Below are 17,500 nucleotides of genomic sequence, written 5' to 3'. Positions count from 1 at the left end.
GTCTGCAAAAAACACTGACCGCCTAGGTGGCGTCACCAGAACACTTATTGAACAAAAAGCCTCCCCACGAAGGCTAAGAGGCAACTGAGGGATTATTGATAGCATGCGTCATAAACCCTACCCTTAGCTCCGCCCAGTTGTCCGTTCGCACTTCCTTGTCCATATAATTTACCCCCCTGGAGGATTCTTTTAATAGATCAGGTGCTGACATCTTTCAACAAGATCACTACCCGGCCCACATTGCTCATAGTGTTGCTCAGTGGCTTAAAGACTGTCATATACCTTACATAGCAGACTGGCCAGGCAATAGTCCTGACATAAACCCAATAGAAAACCTGTGGAACCACATTAAACAAGACCTGCAGGGTAAAGATACGAGCTCTGTGCCCAAGCCCGAGGCAGCCATTCGCCAATCCTGGGCTAGTATAACCCCTGCACATCTTGCCAAGTACGCCACTTCCATTCCAAACTGCCTTCGTGAGATCATTGCACGCAAAGGCCACCCATCAAAGTATTAGAGGTACGAAGTGAGCTTTTGTTTATTGATTTATGACTCACTCATTCTCGCTAACCGTTCGTACTTCCTTGTCGAACACTGTATGTATGTATGTATGTGTATATATATATATATATATATATATATATACATACATACATATATATACATATGTATGCAGGTCTTTCATATCATAGTGAAACCAAGTATGACAAGTTCTCACAAGAGAAAGAAAATGGCGACTGTAAGTACTTTCGTATAAGTAATTCGTCAGACGTACATAAGACAAAGGTGTCAGAAGGGTAAAGTAGGATATCAAGAAAGAACGCTATTAGCAGAAGCAAAAGGCGGACACGTGTTGACAAGTGTGGGGAGAGGTGCATAACCTTACCTTCCTCTTTCTACTTAACACCGCTAGTTCAGTCTGGCAGGTACGTCTGAACACTTAAATAATCTAGAAATTGATCCCATTTGGCTATGGTTCTCCCTTATTATGAAAAATATTTTGGAGTTGTAAACACTTTAAAGAAACTCGATGTTAAAGAGGTTTTAATTACAACAACATCCTAAAAAAAACTCATCCAGAATAGCCAACAGAACAACAAGAGGGTTATATACAAGATTCCGTGTCATGATTGTAACAAATACTATATATGATAAATTGAAAAAGTCCTTTCTCAGTATAAATATAGTGTAAGGTCGGCCCAATAAAATATTGTTTTTGCATTAAACAATTACAACACCGATTGGTCTAGGACTAAGATTGTAGCGAGTTGCATGAGCCTGCCTGTGAACAAAACGATTGAATCATGATTAATCTCAAGCACATATAAAAGCAACATAAACATGACATATGGGCATTTCAAATGTGATAGCTTTGTAAAATCACTAATTGTTAAGACATTCTTACCTAACGTACGAGTACCAAGCGGTGTCAGTAAAAATAAAATGTAATGTAAAATGTAATGATTTTAATATGTATTACATAATGTACAAAACACTATCTACAATCTATGATATTTGACATATTTTACATAATAGTATGTAATATATAATATTTAGCATATGATATATAATATATTATATACAATATAAATATTACGCTATATAACAATATATAACATCTAATATATAATATAATATACAATATATGTTATATAATATATAATATGTAATATATAATATATAATATATGATATATAATATATAATACATAATATATAATATATAATATATAATATATAATATATAATATATAATGTATAATATATAATATATAATATATAATATATAATATATAATATGATATATAATATACAATATATAATATACAATATATAATATATAATATATATTATATAATATAAGATATATAATATATAATATATGATATACAATATATAATATACAATATATAATATGTAATAAATGATATATAATATATAGTATATAATATATAATATATGATATATTATATATAATATATGATATATAATATGTAATTTATAATATATAATATATATGTAATATATGATATATAATACGTAATCTATAATATACAATATATAATATATAATATATAATATATGATATATAACATGATATATAATATATGATATATAACATATATAATGTATGATATATAATATATAATATGTAATATATAATATATGATACATAATATATAATATATAGCATATAATATATATGTAATATATAATATATAATATATAGTATATAATATATAATATACAATATATGATATATATGTAATATATAATATATAATATAATATACAATATATAATGTGATATATAATATATAATATATAATATATAATATATAATATATAATGTATAATGTATAATCTATAATGTATAATGTATAACGTATAATATATGATATATAATATGTAATAAGTAATATAAAGGCATAAAAACCAATCCCACCAATTCCATCACTATCACACTCCACTCCCCTCCACCCTCTTCCCTCCCTTTTATCTTGGCACCTCTTGGATGACGGGTCATCCCTGCATCTTGTCTACTACAATGGGTCAGAAGCAGTGTCTCAAGACACAGCATATCCACAGCAAGGCCGCTTCACTAAATCGACGACCCCCGCTCTCCGTCCCCTCACGCAGAAAAGGAGAAGACAGGGAGATATCCCTTCGGGCTGCGACAGTTTTTTCTCATACATACTACCTCAACCCCCAATCCCCCCCCCCCATTCCACCTCATGGATCACAGCATCATCCATATACAACCATTCTCTATTCACCCTGTCTTCTGTCCTCTCCCGTCCTTCGTCAACAGAGATTCCTCTCTTCCTCAAAGCCCTTTTTTACCCCATCCATCCATCTCATCCTAAGTCACCCACTCCTGTTCACTCCTTCCACACTCTGCCTTCCACACCTCTTTTACTAGCCTTTCTTCACTTATTCTCTCCATGTGTCCAAACCATCCCAATGATTTTTCATCCACCCTATCACCCAACTCCCTTTCCACCCACGTTCTCCTCCTCACCTCCTCATTTCTCACTCTATCCAGCCTAGTAACCCTTATCATGCTTATCGGACACCTCATTTCAAACACATTCAAACTCCTTCTCTCTTCCTCTCTTATTTTCAATGTTTCTGCCCCATACAGTGCTGTCGGCACAATTACAGGTAGAGATTGCGTATGCTTTTGTGGTAAGAGAGATATGTGAGAAAGCTATGGGAAAAGGTAAGGATGTATTTTGAGATTTTATGGATTTGGAAAAGGCTTATGACAGGGTAGACAAGAAAGTACTGTGGGAGGTATTGCAGATATACGGGATAGGAGGGAAGCTTTCAGGAGCTGTCAAGAATTTTTACGAGAGTAGTAGAGCGTGTGTCAGGATCAAAAATGGTGAAAGTAAGTGGTTTGAGGTAAAGGTGGGACTTCTTCAGGGATGTGTTATGATATCCGGGCTGTTCAATTTACACATGGATAGGGTGGTACGAGAGGTAAATGCAAGGGTGGTGGGTCAGGGAATGGAGATGGTTAAAGAAAATGGACAAAAGTGGGAGATAAACCAGCTGTTGTTTGTGGACGACATTGCGCTTGTAGCTGGATCAAAGGAAGGATTGAGGAAATTAATGGCACAGTTTGGGGAAAATGTGTGAAAGAAGGAAGTTCAAGATAAATGTGGGTAAAAGTAAAGTCATGAGATGTACAAGGGGTGAAAGTGGCAGCAGACTAGAAGTGAGTATTAAGGGAAAGCGACTGGAGGAAGTGAATAGTTTTAGATACTTGGGTACGAATGTGGCAGGGAAAGGAGGAGTGGAGGTGGACGTAGAATGTAGATTGAGAGAAGCGAGTAAATGCCTTAGTGTATTAAAAAGTATAATGAGAAATATAATATATAATATATAATATATAACATATAATATATAATATATAATATATAATATATATTATATGATATATAATTTATAATATTTAATTTGTTATATATATTATATAATATATTATATATAATATATAATACATAATATATAATACATAATATAGAATATATAATACATATAATGTAATATATAATATATATAATATATAATACATAATACATAATATATAATATATGATATATAATATATAATACATAATATATAATATATAATATATAATATACAATATATAATATATGATATATAATATATAATATATATATATGATATATGATATGCAATATATAATATATAATATATAAAATATAATATACAATATACAATGTATAATATACAATATACAATATATAGTATATAACATAATGTACAATATACTATCTATTATATATACTATAAGATATATAATTATAATATATAAAAATAATAATATAGTATAAAATATATAATATATGATATATAGTGTATAACATGATATATAATATATAATATATAGTATATAACATAATATATAATATGATATATAATATATGATATATAATACATAATATATAATATATAATATATAATTAATATATAATGTATAATATATAATATATAATATATAATATATAATATATAATACGTAATATATAATATGTATATATAAAATATATACATATAATGTATATGTAATATGTAATATATTAATATATAATATGTAATATATGATATATAATATATAATATATAATATATGACATATAATATATGATATATAATATATGATATATGATATATAATATATAATATATAATATGTAATACTCGTATGTAATATATAATATAATATTTATAATATATAATATATAACATATAATCTATGATGTGTGATATATATAATACATGATATATATATAATATATAATATATAATATAATATATATATAATGTATATAATATATAATATGTAATATATGATATATGATATATAATATATAATATATCATATATAATATATAATATATAACATATAATATATAATATATATACATATATATATAATATATATATATATATATATAATATGAAATATATAATATATGATGTATAATGTATAATGTATAATATATAATATATAATATGTAATATACAATATATAATATATAATATATAATATAATATATGACATAATATGTAGTATATAATAATGCAATATATGATATATGATATGTAGAATATAATATGGAATATATAATGTATAATATTTAGAATATAATATACAATTTATAACATATAATATCTAATACATAATATGTAATATCTGATATACATTACATAACGTATGATATGTACCATATATGATATTCAATATATAGCAAACTAAATATATGTAATATATCATATACAATGTATAATACAAAATATGATATAACACACACACACACACACACACACACACACACACACACACACACACACACACACACACACACACACACATATATGTATATATATATATATATATATATATATATATATATACACACACATATACAGTATATATGTATGTATATATATATATAGATATATATATATATGTATATATATATATATATATATATATATTTATGTGTGTGTGTGTGTGTGTGTGTGTGTGTGTGTGTGTGTGTGTGTGTGTGTGTGTGTGTGTGTGTGTGTGTGTGTGTGTGTGTGTGTGTGTGTGTGTGTGTGTGTGTGTGTGTGTGTGTGTGTGTGTGTGTGTGTGTGTGTGTGCGTTGTGTTTGTGTGTTGGGGAAAATAGAGTAGGACATAGCAATAATGTATATAATTTTTTATTTGTTTGTTTTTATTGTCTGTTTATTATTAAATGCTTGATTTTCATTTATTGTTATTTATGTCAATTTATTTACTGTTTACCTGTTTGTTTATTATTTAACTATAACTATGCATTTATTTATTTGTTTTATTTATTATTATTTATATTAAAATATTTTTGATTTATTACCATTATTATGATTTTTTCGCATCCGACCTAGTTATGGACCAAAAGATCTCCTGTGGGCATGCTCCTCCTTTGTAATTATGTGTTATATATATATATATATTTGTGTCATTATGACATTTGGAAATAAACTTTCCTACTGGGATTCGAACCTTCCCCTGAGCGGCTTGCATCTTTCAAGACGAAGACCGTACCGTCACGCTGCCGTGACCCTACAAAATGAAACGACTTAGTTCACGGACTAATCGTTCCGCCGAGGGCACATACGTGAAGCGTGGTATGTACTGTATTTCATCAACTCCTTTTTGGAGGCTAGTCTTTCGACAAGTGTTGGTGTCTTTAGGACATTTGGAAATAAACTCTCCTACTGGGATTCGAGCCCTCTTCCAAGACGAAGACCGTGCCGTCACGCTACCGTGACCCTACAAAATGGAACGACTTAGTTCACGGACTAATCATTCCGCCGAGGGCACTTGCGTGAAGCGCGGTATGTACTGTATTTCAGGCTCAATGCTGCAAGAAAAAGACAAAGGTTTTGCTGAAAGGATGTCAATTGGAGAATCGTGTCAGTTCTCAGATGAATGGCTTCACAGATTCAAGAATCGCCTGTGGAATACGTCGTCTTGATGTGTCTTGGGAAGCAAAATCATGCTGAATTACCTTCTTCAGAGGAGTTTATATACAGGTGCGTTAATTAAGCTATGCCTTCATGGTAAAGATTTGTATCTCATATCTCAAATTTTCTTTTGCCTACACAGATGTGTAGCGCATATTTTTTCAAATTTTTCTTTCCTCCTTTCTATTTGTCATAGGTTTGCAAGATTAGTAGCCGAGTACGTTCTGAAACCGGAGCAGACCTACAACGCTGACGAGACAGGCCTGTCTACCGACATCTACACTAGCCAGTGAAGCAGAGGATGCCGCCAAAGGATTCAGACAAAGCAAGGATAGACTGACGGTGTTACTGTGTGCGAACATGGCAGGGACCCATAAAGTCAAATTGTGTGTCGTTGGAAAATACCGGAAGCTATGTTGTTTTAAAAATCTAGCATACTTGCCAGTGAATTATCGTGCACAAAATAACGCATGGATGGACTCAGGAACATTCATGAACTGGTTCAAGCATATGTTTGTCCCACCAATGAAAGAAAATTTGAAAAAGAAAGGACTTCCAGAGGACAGCAAAGTTATTCTCTTACTCGACAACTGCAAAGCACATCCATCAGCTGAGGAACTGAGCACTTGAAATATCTATGTTGTGTGTTTACAGCCAAACGTAACGAGTGTAATCCAGCCCATGGATCAAGGAGTGATTGAAAACTGTAAAATGAATTATCGGAAAAGTTTTATGCGCAAACTAGTTTATTTTGAGGACGGTAGTATTTCCGAATTCCAACGTGGGTTTAATGTTAAGGATGGGGATGAGGATTTTGAGGGTTTTCCATCGGCAAGAAAGAAGTCGGGGGTGAAAGAATTGAAAGAGATGAGTGGTCATGCTAAACTTAGCATTAGTAACGAAGTGATACAAGCGTGGGTGACTGTGGACAATGACCAAGCAGTAACATTATCATTTAGTGATGTTGAAACCATACAATCAGTTCTCGATGAACACCACGCGAAAAGGACAGAGGCAGATAGTAAAGAAGAAGACGACACTGACTCGAAAGTGTCGTGGAAGGATGCAACGAAGGTCTAGCAGTGTTTGTGAAATTTGCAGAAGAGTGCGCATACATGAGCACGCATGATGTGATATCACTTCACTGTATTCAAAATGAGTTCTTGTTACAAAGAGGGAAAAATTCTAAACAAAGAGACAACAAAGATTTTATGAAAGTTGGTACAGAAAGTTCAGTGAAAGAAAACTCGAGTGTAGACGTGAACGCACCCTCTCAGCCGCCAATACCGAACACGAATCACTCACAACTTCGTTGTAACATTATCACATGATGAATGAGAAAACTGGTGATGCTATAATGATTGTAACTGATGTATATTGATTGGATTTACTCTATAACGATTGAATTTACAGTATATGAATATCTGCATGTGTTTATCATTAAATTGAATTAAGATTTATCAATAGAGTGAATAAATAATGTAAATAAATGTATCATTTTAAGTATCCCTTACCGTACCCGGTATTATCTCGTATCCGGTACATCTTTGGTTCCATTGGTGCCGGTTACAAGGGCTTTTACTGTATATACACACACACACACACACACACACACACACACACACACACACACACACACACACACACACACACACACACACACACACACACACACACACACACACACATATATATATATATATATATATATATATATATATATACATGTATATATATGTTGAACTACGTATAACAGGATGAGTGGAAAGGGTGGTGAGGTGTAAGCCAAAAAACCGTAGGAGTTTCATTACTAACGTTCCGTCCATAACGTTCCGTCCATATCTGATTGAATTTTTGTGTATATATACTATTAATGGTGGTCTGATATACACAAAATTTCAATCAGATATTCACACTCTAGCCACTGATGAAGCACTAAGTAGTGTGAAAACGCGTTCTGGCCAGTTATTCACTTTGGTAAAGCCATGCCCAAAGTAACATACAAAACAATGTCATATGGTGACATCATAAGACAACTTCCCGTGGAAGGGAAAAAGGTTCTCAGAGAAAGAGAAAAGGCAGATAAAAAACTCTGCAATAATAATCTTGCCATTATATTTAACCATATATATATATATGTATATATATATATATATATATATATATATATATATATATAACATATATATATGCATATATATATATATACATATATATGTATATACATATATATATATATATGTATATATATACATGTATATATATATATATGTATAAATATATACATATATATATATATATATATATATATATATATGCAGACAAACCACTGGGAAAATGAAAGAGATGAGACCGAGCGCTTTCGTCTATTCAGACATTTTCAAGGTATAGATACATAAAAGAGACAAGTATAAATACTCAGAAGGTTAAAGTGGATCTCTCCCAGTGCCATATTGGCTCAAGTGTCCGGACATTTGGTTTACAATTTTTGTTATGATAAATTCATCCAATTTGTATAATCCTTGACTTAAATTTAAATTATTAACAAATGTGTTCTTGATCAGACTGGATTCTATGATGTTTCTATTCAAATAAGAATTACTTTTGACAATTACTTTAGCTTCATTCCAATTGATACAATGGTTAAAATCCCTAAGATGGACAAATAACGCGTTGGACGTTTGACCACTTCTATCGCTATATTTGTGTTGCTTTATTCTAACATTTAATTCCTTTCCAGTCTGACCAATATAGCATTTGTTGCAATCTTTACATGGAATTTTATATACACAGCCTTCCTTATTTTCAGGGGAATTTTTAATCAAAAGACTTTTGACTGTGTTGGAGTTCCTAAAAATGGTTTGGATGTTGAAATTCTTAAGAATATGCGGCAATTTAATGAAGTTGTCATGATACGGAAGAACGAGAAGATTTTTAGAATTAAATTTTTCTTTAGTTTTGTCATCAAAATAAGACTTTCTAGCCATTTTTTGAGAAATTTCAATTAGATGATTTGGATACTTTAATTTTAAAGCTATGTCATTTATTCTTGAGAATTCATCATCCAAAAACTCCGGACTACAAATCCGATAAACACGAAGGTACATTGAAGATAACACAGATGCCTTGGTCCTGTAATGATGAGAAGAATAAAAATGAACATATGAAAGAACAATGGTGGGTTTCCTATAAACCTCAAATTTGAAAGACCTTTCGTTTCTGTATATCAATACATCAAGGAAAGGTAATTGATTATTTTGTTCTATTTCCATGGTAAAATTGATTGAAGGGACTAAGGCGTTAAGTTGTGACAAGAAAGTTGACGGGTCAGCATTAACAGGCCAAATGCACAAAATATCATCAATGTACCTAAACCAAGTAACATTTTGGGGAAGAATATTGGGTAACAACTTTGTTTAAAAAAATTCCATATAAAGATTGCTAAGAATTGGAGAAATCGGATTACCCATTGCCATACCGAAATTCTGTAAATAATAGTTACCGTTAAACACAAAATGAGATTCCAAAACACACTATTTAATTAAATCAATAATGGTGGCAGTAGGCAGTGGTAAATCAAATTTCTCCAATTCTTCTTCAAGATACACTAATAAATCAAAAACAGGAACACGGGTGAATAACGAAGTGATATCATAACTAATAAGAGAAAAATCATAGTTAATATTAAGGTTATTAAGTTTGTTAACTAACTCTACATTGTTGTGTATGTGGCTGTGGGAAATTGTCTCTACTAGAGGGCTCAAAACGGACACAAGCCACTTGGACAAATTGTACCCAGCAGATCCTCGGGAACATGTAATGGGTCTCACAGGGTTGTTCGGTTTGTGAGTTTTAATCAACCCATACATGTATGGAAGTGATGGTGATTTCGAGGAGAGCTGCTTGATCAAAATGTCATGTCCTTTTAAAATGCTTTTTAACTTAGTGTTGAAATTCTTATTGACAACATCTAAAGGATTTTTCTAAAATTTAGTGTACGTATTTTTGTCATCTAAGAGGTCATCCATTTTGTCAATATAATCCTTTTTATTCATAATGACAACACTATTACTTTTATCAGCTTTAGTCACATGTAATTCATCATCCTTTTTCAATTTGTCGTAAGCCATGAGAAAACGTTTGGGGCATGTAGGTTGGTTGGTTGATGACATGGAACTATAAATCAAACCTTTACTGATGTTAATGTCTTCAATGGGCACATTTCCAAACTTCTCAAGATTACAAAAACCTTGCGCAACGCTCACACTGTCCAACTGTTTGGAAACGGCAAAACTAAGACCATACCCCAGGGCATATTTGGCATCTTCACTTAATTGTTTATTTTATAAATTTATCATAAAATTAGTGTTGGCATTTTTGGTCCACTCACTTTCCTTGATTAAATTATCAAGTTTCTTATCTAATTTGATTGTCAGAGTGTGGCACACTAACCTCATTTTGCCATAGCAATAACCTAACAAACTCACTTTCCATTCCAAAGGGATCGCCCGGTCAAACTCACGTCTTTTCTTCCCATACACTTTGAATAACTCGTGCACTTCAATTTTAGTAATATCAATATGTTTTTGAAGAATTATTCTTTGAAAATCTTCAAAGGGTCGATTGCACAAACTGGATAGTCTTTTGTTGAGTATAGATTTAGGAATCACTTGTTCTTCAAAACATCTTCTGAGAAACTTCAGGCGAAGTTTTGACTTGTGGGCCTTGGAGAGAGACGCACAAACTTCTTTGACGAAAGGAGAAAGTCCAGGGCAGTAAGTGATAAAGTCACGGTAGAGGCGCGTGGTATCCATAATTGCAGAAGAAATCACTTGAACGCGTGATACTAGTATGCAGACAAACCACTGGGAAAATGAAAGAGATGAGACCGAGCGCTTTCGTCTATTCAGACATTTTCAAGGTATAGATACATAAAAGAGACAAGTATAAATACTCAGAAGGTTAAGGTGGATCTCTCCCAGTGCCATATTGGCTCAAGTGTCCGGACATTTGGTTTACAATTTTTGTTATGATAAATTCATCCAATTTGTATGATCCTTGACTTTCATTTTCCCAGTGGTTTGTCTGCATACTAGTATCACGTGTTCAAGTGATTTCTTCTGCATATATATATATATATATATATATATATATATATATATGTATATATATATATATACATACATGCATATGTATATATACATATATATATATAATTAAAAGTGATGGCTAGTTTTGCATTAATTATTTTCTTATAGGTATTTTCCATATACCTTATTATAGATTTATGTTCCTTAGAAAGGAAATCTATGACTTGGTTCTATGTAGTCATATTAGCTAGATCGCGATTTCGGGTTCTAGACCCTTCCTCAGTAGCTATTGGGATGTACTATCGTATAGGATAAGAATTAATCCGATGACCTCCCCTAGAGTGTTCAGCCAGTAAGAAGGCTTAGTATAAAACTTAGAACCTTCATAAGACTCATCGGATTAATTCTTATCCTATAAGATAGTACATCCCAATAGCTACTGAGGAAGGGTCTAGAATCCGAAATAACGATCTAGCTAATATGACTACATACAGCCAAGTCATAAATTTCCTTTCTAAGGAACATAAATCTATAATAATGTATATGGAAAATACCTATAAGAAAATAATTAATGCAAAACTAGCCATCACTTTTAATGATATATGCATTAGAGAAAAACTCCTGCCCAAATACACTGATAATACATATGTATGTATATATATATATATATATATATATATATATACATGATATATGCATATATATATATATATAAATGTATATATATGCATATAAATGGATATATATATACATATATATATGTATACATATGCATATTATATATATATATATATATATATATATACTGTATATATATATATATATATATATATATTTGTATATATATATGTATATATATATATATATATATATATATATATATATATATATATATATATATATATGCCTTTATCAACATACGAATCTAGGTCTAAAAAACTACTTTACCCCTTTTATCTGCCTTGGTGATAATGATATTACTTAGTTGTTTTTTTTATTGTTCTATACCCAGTTGGTAACGTTTGGGGTAAACCATTATTGCCCTTGAAACAATCGGAAATACTATACAGAAGCATGCCTTTGAGACATAATAAATCTTTGTCATAGTTATTATGGGACAAGACCTTGTCAAAATCTAATATATATATATATATATATATATATATATATAGATATATACATGCATATATATGTGTATGTGCATGTATATATATATATATATACATACATACATACATACATACATACATACATACATACACACAAGGAAGCTCGCTGGCTGAGCGGGTTAGGGCGTCGTTACTTGCGGCGAAGGTCGAGGGGATGGTGGTTCGAATCCTGCCACCGGCGAAGTTGAACCAATGGCATGGTTCATTAAATTCCACGCTACAAAGTCCTCTGTAAGGGGCACCGACCTAGCCTTCCGATAGGGGGGAGTTTGTGACGTTAAACCATATCATCATCATATATATACATACATACATGAAGTGAAAGCAGCTGTTAAGATGATGAGAGGAGGTAAGGCACCTGGGTTGGATGGATGCTATGCAGCATGTCTGAAAAAAAGAGGTACAGTTATGATGGACTGGTTGGTTAGGTTATTTAATGTTTGTTTTAGAGAGGGTAGAGTGCCGTAGGACTGGAGGAGTGCCTGTATAGTTTCACTTTGCAAAGGAAAAGGGGACAAGTGTGAGAAGTATGATAGGGGTTACTAGGCTGGATAGAGTGAAAAATGAGGAGATGAGGAGGAGAGCAGATGTGGTAAGAGAGTTGGGAGATAGTGTTGATGAAAGGGTATTAGGATGGTTTGGACACATGGAAACAATGAGTAAAGAAAGATTTATAAAAGAGGTGTGGAAGGCAGAGGTGTAAGGAGTGAACATGAGGGGGCGTCCTATGATGAGGTGGATGGATGGGGCAAAAGGGGCATTGGGAAAGAGGGGAATGTCTGTTGAGGAAGGACGGGAGAGGACAGAAAATAGGGGTGAATGGAGAAGGGTTGTGTATGGATGATGCTGTGATTCATGAGGAGGAGTGGGTGGGGGATGGAGGGTGAGGGAGTATGTATGAGAGATAGATTGACGCAGCTTCCTCCCGTTTAAAGGGGAAAAAGCCTTTGGTATATATATATATATATATATTTATATATATATATATATATATATATATATAAATATATATATATATATAAATATATATATATATAAATATATATATATATATATATATATATATATATTGATTGAAACTATGACAAATGTAACTAAAGGCGGAGAAAAGAGACGAGGAATAATGGAAGAATTTTTACTGCCTTAACGTTTCGACTCTTAGGGTCTTGATCAAGACCCTAAGGGTCGAAACGTTAATGCAATAAAATTCTTCCATTATTCCTCGTATATTTTCTCCACCTTTAGTTACATATATATATATATATATATATATATATATATATATATATATATATATATATATATATATATCAAAACAAACACCACACTCTGACGAAAGAAAGAGTTGCGTAAGCGGAACTATATATTTCGATTGCTACCTGCAATCCTCTTCAGTAGTACTCTTTCTTTCGTCCGACTGTGGTGTTAGTTGTGATTTATAAATGTGTTACTACATTTCTCACCTGTGATATATATATATGTATATTTATATATATATATATATGTATATGTATATATATGCGTGTATATGATATACATACATATATATATGTATATATGTATATGTATATATATGTGTGTATATAATATACATATATATATGTATATATATATATATATATGTATGTATATACACATACAGTATATATATATATATACATATATATGTATATATGCATACAGTATATATATATATATATATATATATATATGAGTGGATGTATTAGTATAATAGGGGACTTGGGCCATCACTCTGTTAATAATGAAATTGTCCATAATATCAGATGGTATAGGTACATTGGTGATATATTATATCTTATGTGTTTGGCCTACTGATGATGATCCAAAAGTCTTATTTTGAAGAAAAAGCCAGTATTTTTTTTATTCAAATAAATTACTTGTTCTTCCTTTCCACGAGAATTTCGCCAAATTATCTCATGTTCTTAAAACTCAACATTCAAATAGCACTTAAGAGCTCCAATGCAGTTGAAATTCTTTTAATTAGAAGCTCCCCTGAAAATGTAGAAGGATATGTATATATAATTCCATGTAAAGACTGAAAAAAAATTAAAAGTAAGAATTAAAGAACGTAGATATAGTGTCAGATGTGGTGAATTGTATTAATTGAGTGGGTACTAAAGAAATTGTTAAAATTAAGTCATAGATGAGGTGAAATAAGAGAAGTAAATCTGATCAAAGTTACTTTAGTCAACAACTTAGATTTAAGCCAAGGATTGAACTACTTGGAACCGAAACTATGGGCAATGGGGAGAAATTTCCTGACAAACGTTCCCTAGTTCCTTCTCACCACCTTGCCTTTGTATATATGCTCTAGTCTCTTCTGTTAATGTACCGTGAAGATGTCTAAATAGACGAAAGCGCTCGTTCTATAGTTTATTATTTTCTTTTGTGGTTTTCAGCATGTTTGTATGTATGTATGCATGCATGTATGTATGTATGTATGTATGTATGTATGTATGTATGTATGTATGTATGTATGTATGTATGTATGTATGTATGTATGTATGCATGTATGTATGTATGTATGTATGTATGTATGCATGTATGTATGTATGTATGTATGCATGTATGTATGTATGTATGTGTGTATGTATACCTAAAGAGCCTACAGTGCTACCAACTCACCAAGGGGGGATGTTCAAAAGAGATCACATGGTCCCACGACATGTCTCCCGTTGTGCATGTATAGTAGACAATTTCCATTGAGTCCGTATGTATGTATGTATGTATGTATGTATGTATGTATGTATGTATGTATGTATGTATGTATGTATGTATGTATGTATGTATGTATGTATGTATGTATATATCTGTGTATGTATGTATGTATGTATGTATGTATGTATGTATGTATGTATGTATGTATGTATGTATGTATGTATGCATGTAATGAAAAAAGGAATTACATGAGCAGAAGTAATACTAGAATACTAAGTTGTGATCCTTTTGGTCTTGTTCACAAACGAAAACAAAACATTTTCTGTGAGGGATGCTAGTATTTATATATATACAAAAGATCTATATTTTTATCTATTCTCTTTGTTGAAAATGTATGTTATGTGTCTATTTTAGTTAGAAAGCTGTCCATGATAGTCAACAGGATCCGCTTTAGGACTTAATTGTCTTTGTGTTTATCTAGAATTCTCTTATGACAAGGTGCTAACTCTCCATGAGGAAATAAAATGTATTACAGGGTTTACACACTCTACTCTTCTCATTACTCGGATGGTTGTGTTTGGGTTTTGTTTATTCTGTTATCTAAATGATAGATACCCTAATTACTCTTAAACATTCTTATATGAGACATTTTTCAAGGTCTCAAGTAACTTTTTAGTTAAACACCGTGACAAAGTCGGTTTATTTGTCATTATTTTCATTACTATCAGTTATTATTGTTATCATCATTATCATTATCGTCATTGTTATTATTCCTAAACTGTTGAATTAACATAATTGCTATTATTATTGTTAATATTACCAATATTACACTGGTTTACATTCTTTTTTCTCTCTGAGGCAAGGATGTGATTTTTTTTCATACTAATTTCAATGTGGTGAATTCAAATTTCTGAACAGTTTTGCTCCATCACCTCTAGTTTTTTCTTTTGCTTTCACATATCCCTTTTGATTATACCGCATATAGATTAAAAATATAATGTGTTTATTACATCTGTTGCAAAGGCACATTACAGAAAAAACAACATAGATACAGAACATTGATGTAACTAAATTATTTGGGTAATACAATACATACAAATCATAGTACAGCAGACAAAAGTGATTTTTTTTTATGATCTTGTGTACTTTGCCTTCGGGATATCACGCAAAAGCATCCAGCAAAAGCATCCATCATTTTGGGGTTCCACTTGCCTTGATAGTTGCTCTCCGTCTTAGTAATATCTTCGTGGAACCTTTCTCTTTGCTCATCACTCACTGCCCCGAGGTTCAGAGTGAAGAAGTTGAGGTGGGAGTGAAGAAAGTGAATTTTTAGTGACATTCGGCATCTCATATCCTCATAAAACTGTAACAATTTCTAGATACACTCTTGGTAATCTGATACCCGTGTGTTACCAAATAAGCCATTGCAGACTGACTTAAATGCTTCCCATGCTCTCTGTTCCTTTAAGGTAAGAAGCTCCTCAAAGTCCATATCCAACAGCACCTCTCGGATATGAGGTCTGACCATCGAAAACAGAGTTGACCTAAATGGCAAAACTTCTAGATGGAAAAATGTTACGAGTGGAGTTCCTCAGGGTTCCGATCTTGGGCAACGTCTATTCACAGTATATATGAATTATATAGACCACGAACTGCAATCTATTGTCTCCAAATTTGCTGATGATACAAAAATGTGCGGAATGGCAAATAATCACTTAAACCAATTAGATATTCAAGAAGATTTAGATAAACTACAGCAATGGTCTGAAAAATGGCTAATGAAATTTAACACAAGTAAATGCAAGGTTATGCACATAGGTAAAAATAACAGTAAATGCGATTACAAGTTATTTGGAAATTCGTTAACAAAAGTGGATAGTGAAAATGATCTCGGTGTAATTATCAGTAACGATCTCAAATCATCTAAGCAGTGTATTTCAGCCTTTGAAAAAGCAAAGGAAAGGAAATGAGGGGGACGGAGGAAATTCGCACCCTATTAAATCAGCTATCGAATCATATGAAAAGAAAGATAACAATG

At 31.6% G+C, this 17,500-nt stretch overlaps 1 protein-coding gene across 2 annotated transcripts in view; it reads left to right on the top strand.

Annotated features, from left to right (window-relative positions):
- The window catches only part of LOC143039388 (uncharacterized), a 55,889-nt gene that overhangs the window by 20,911 nt on the left and 17,478 nt on the right, over positions 1 to 17,500 (top strand). The window lies entirely within an intron of this gene.

Source organism: Oratosquilla oratoria, chromosome 26 (assembly GCF_046742065.1).
Source record: "Oratosquilla oratoria isolate Oo_2021 chromosome 26, ASM4674206v1, whole genome shotgun sequence".
In the NCBI taxonomy this organism is placed as follows: Eukaryota; Metazoa; Arthropoda; class Malacostraca; order Stomatopoda; family Squillidae; genus Oratosquilla; species Oratosquilla oratoria.
This window is presented reverse-complemented; position numbering and strand designations above follow the sequence as displayed.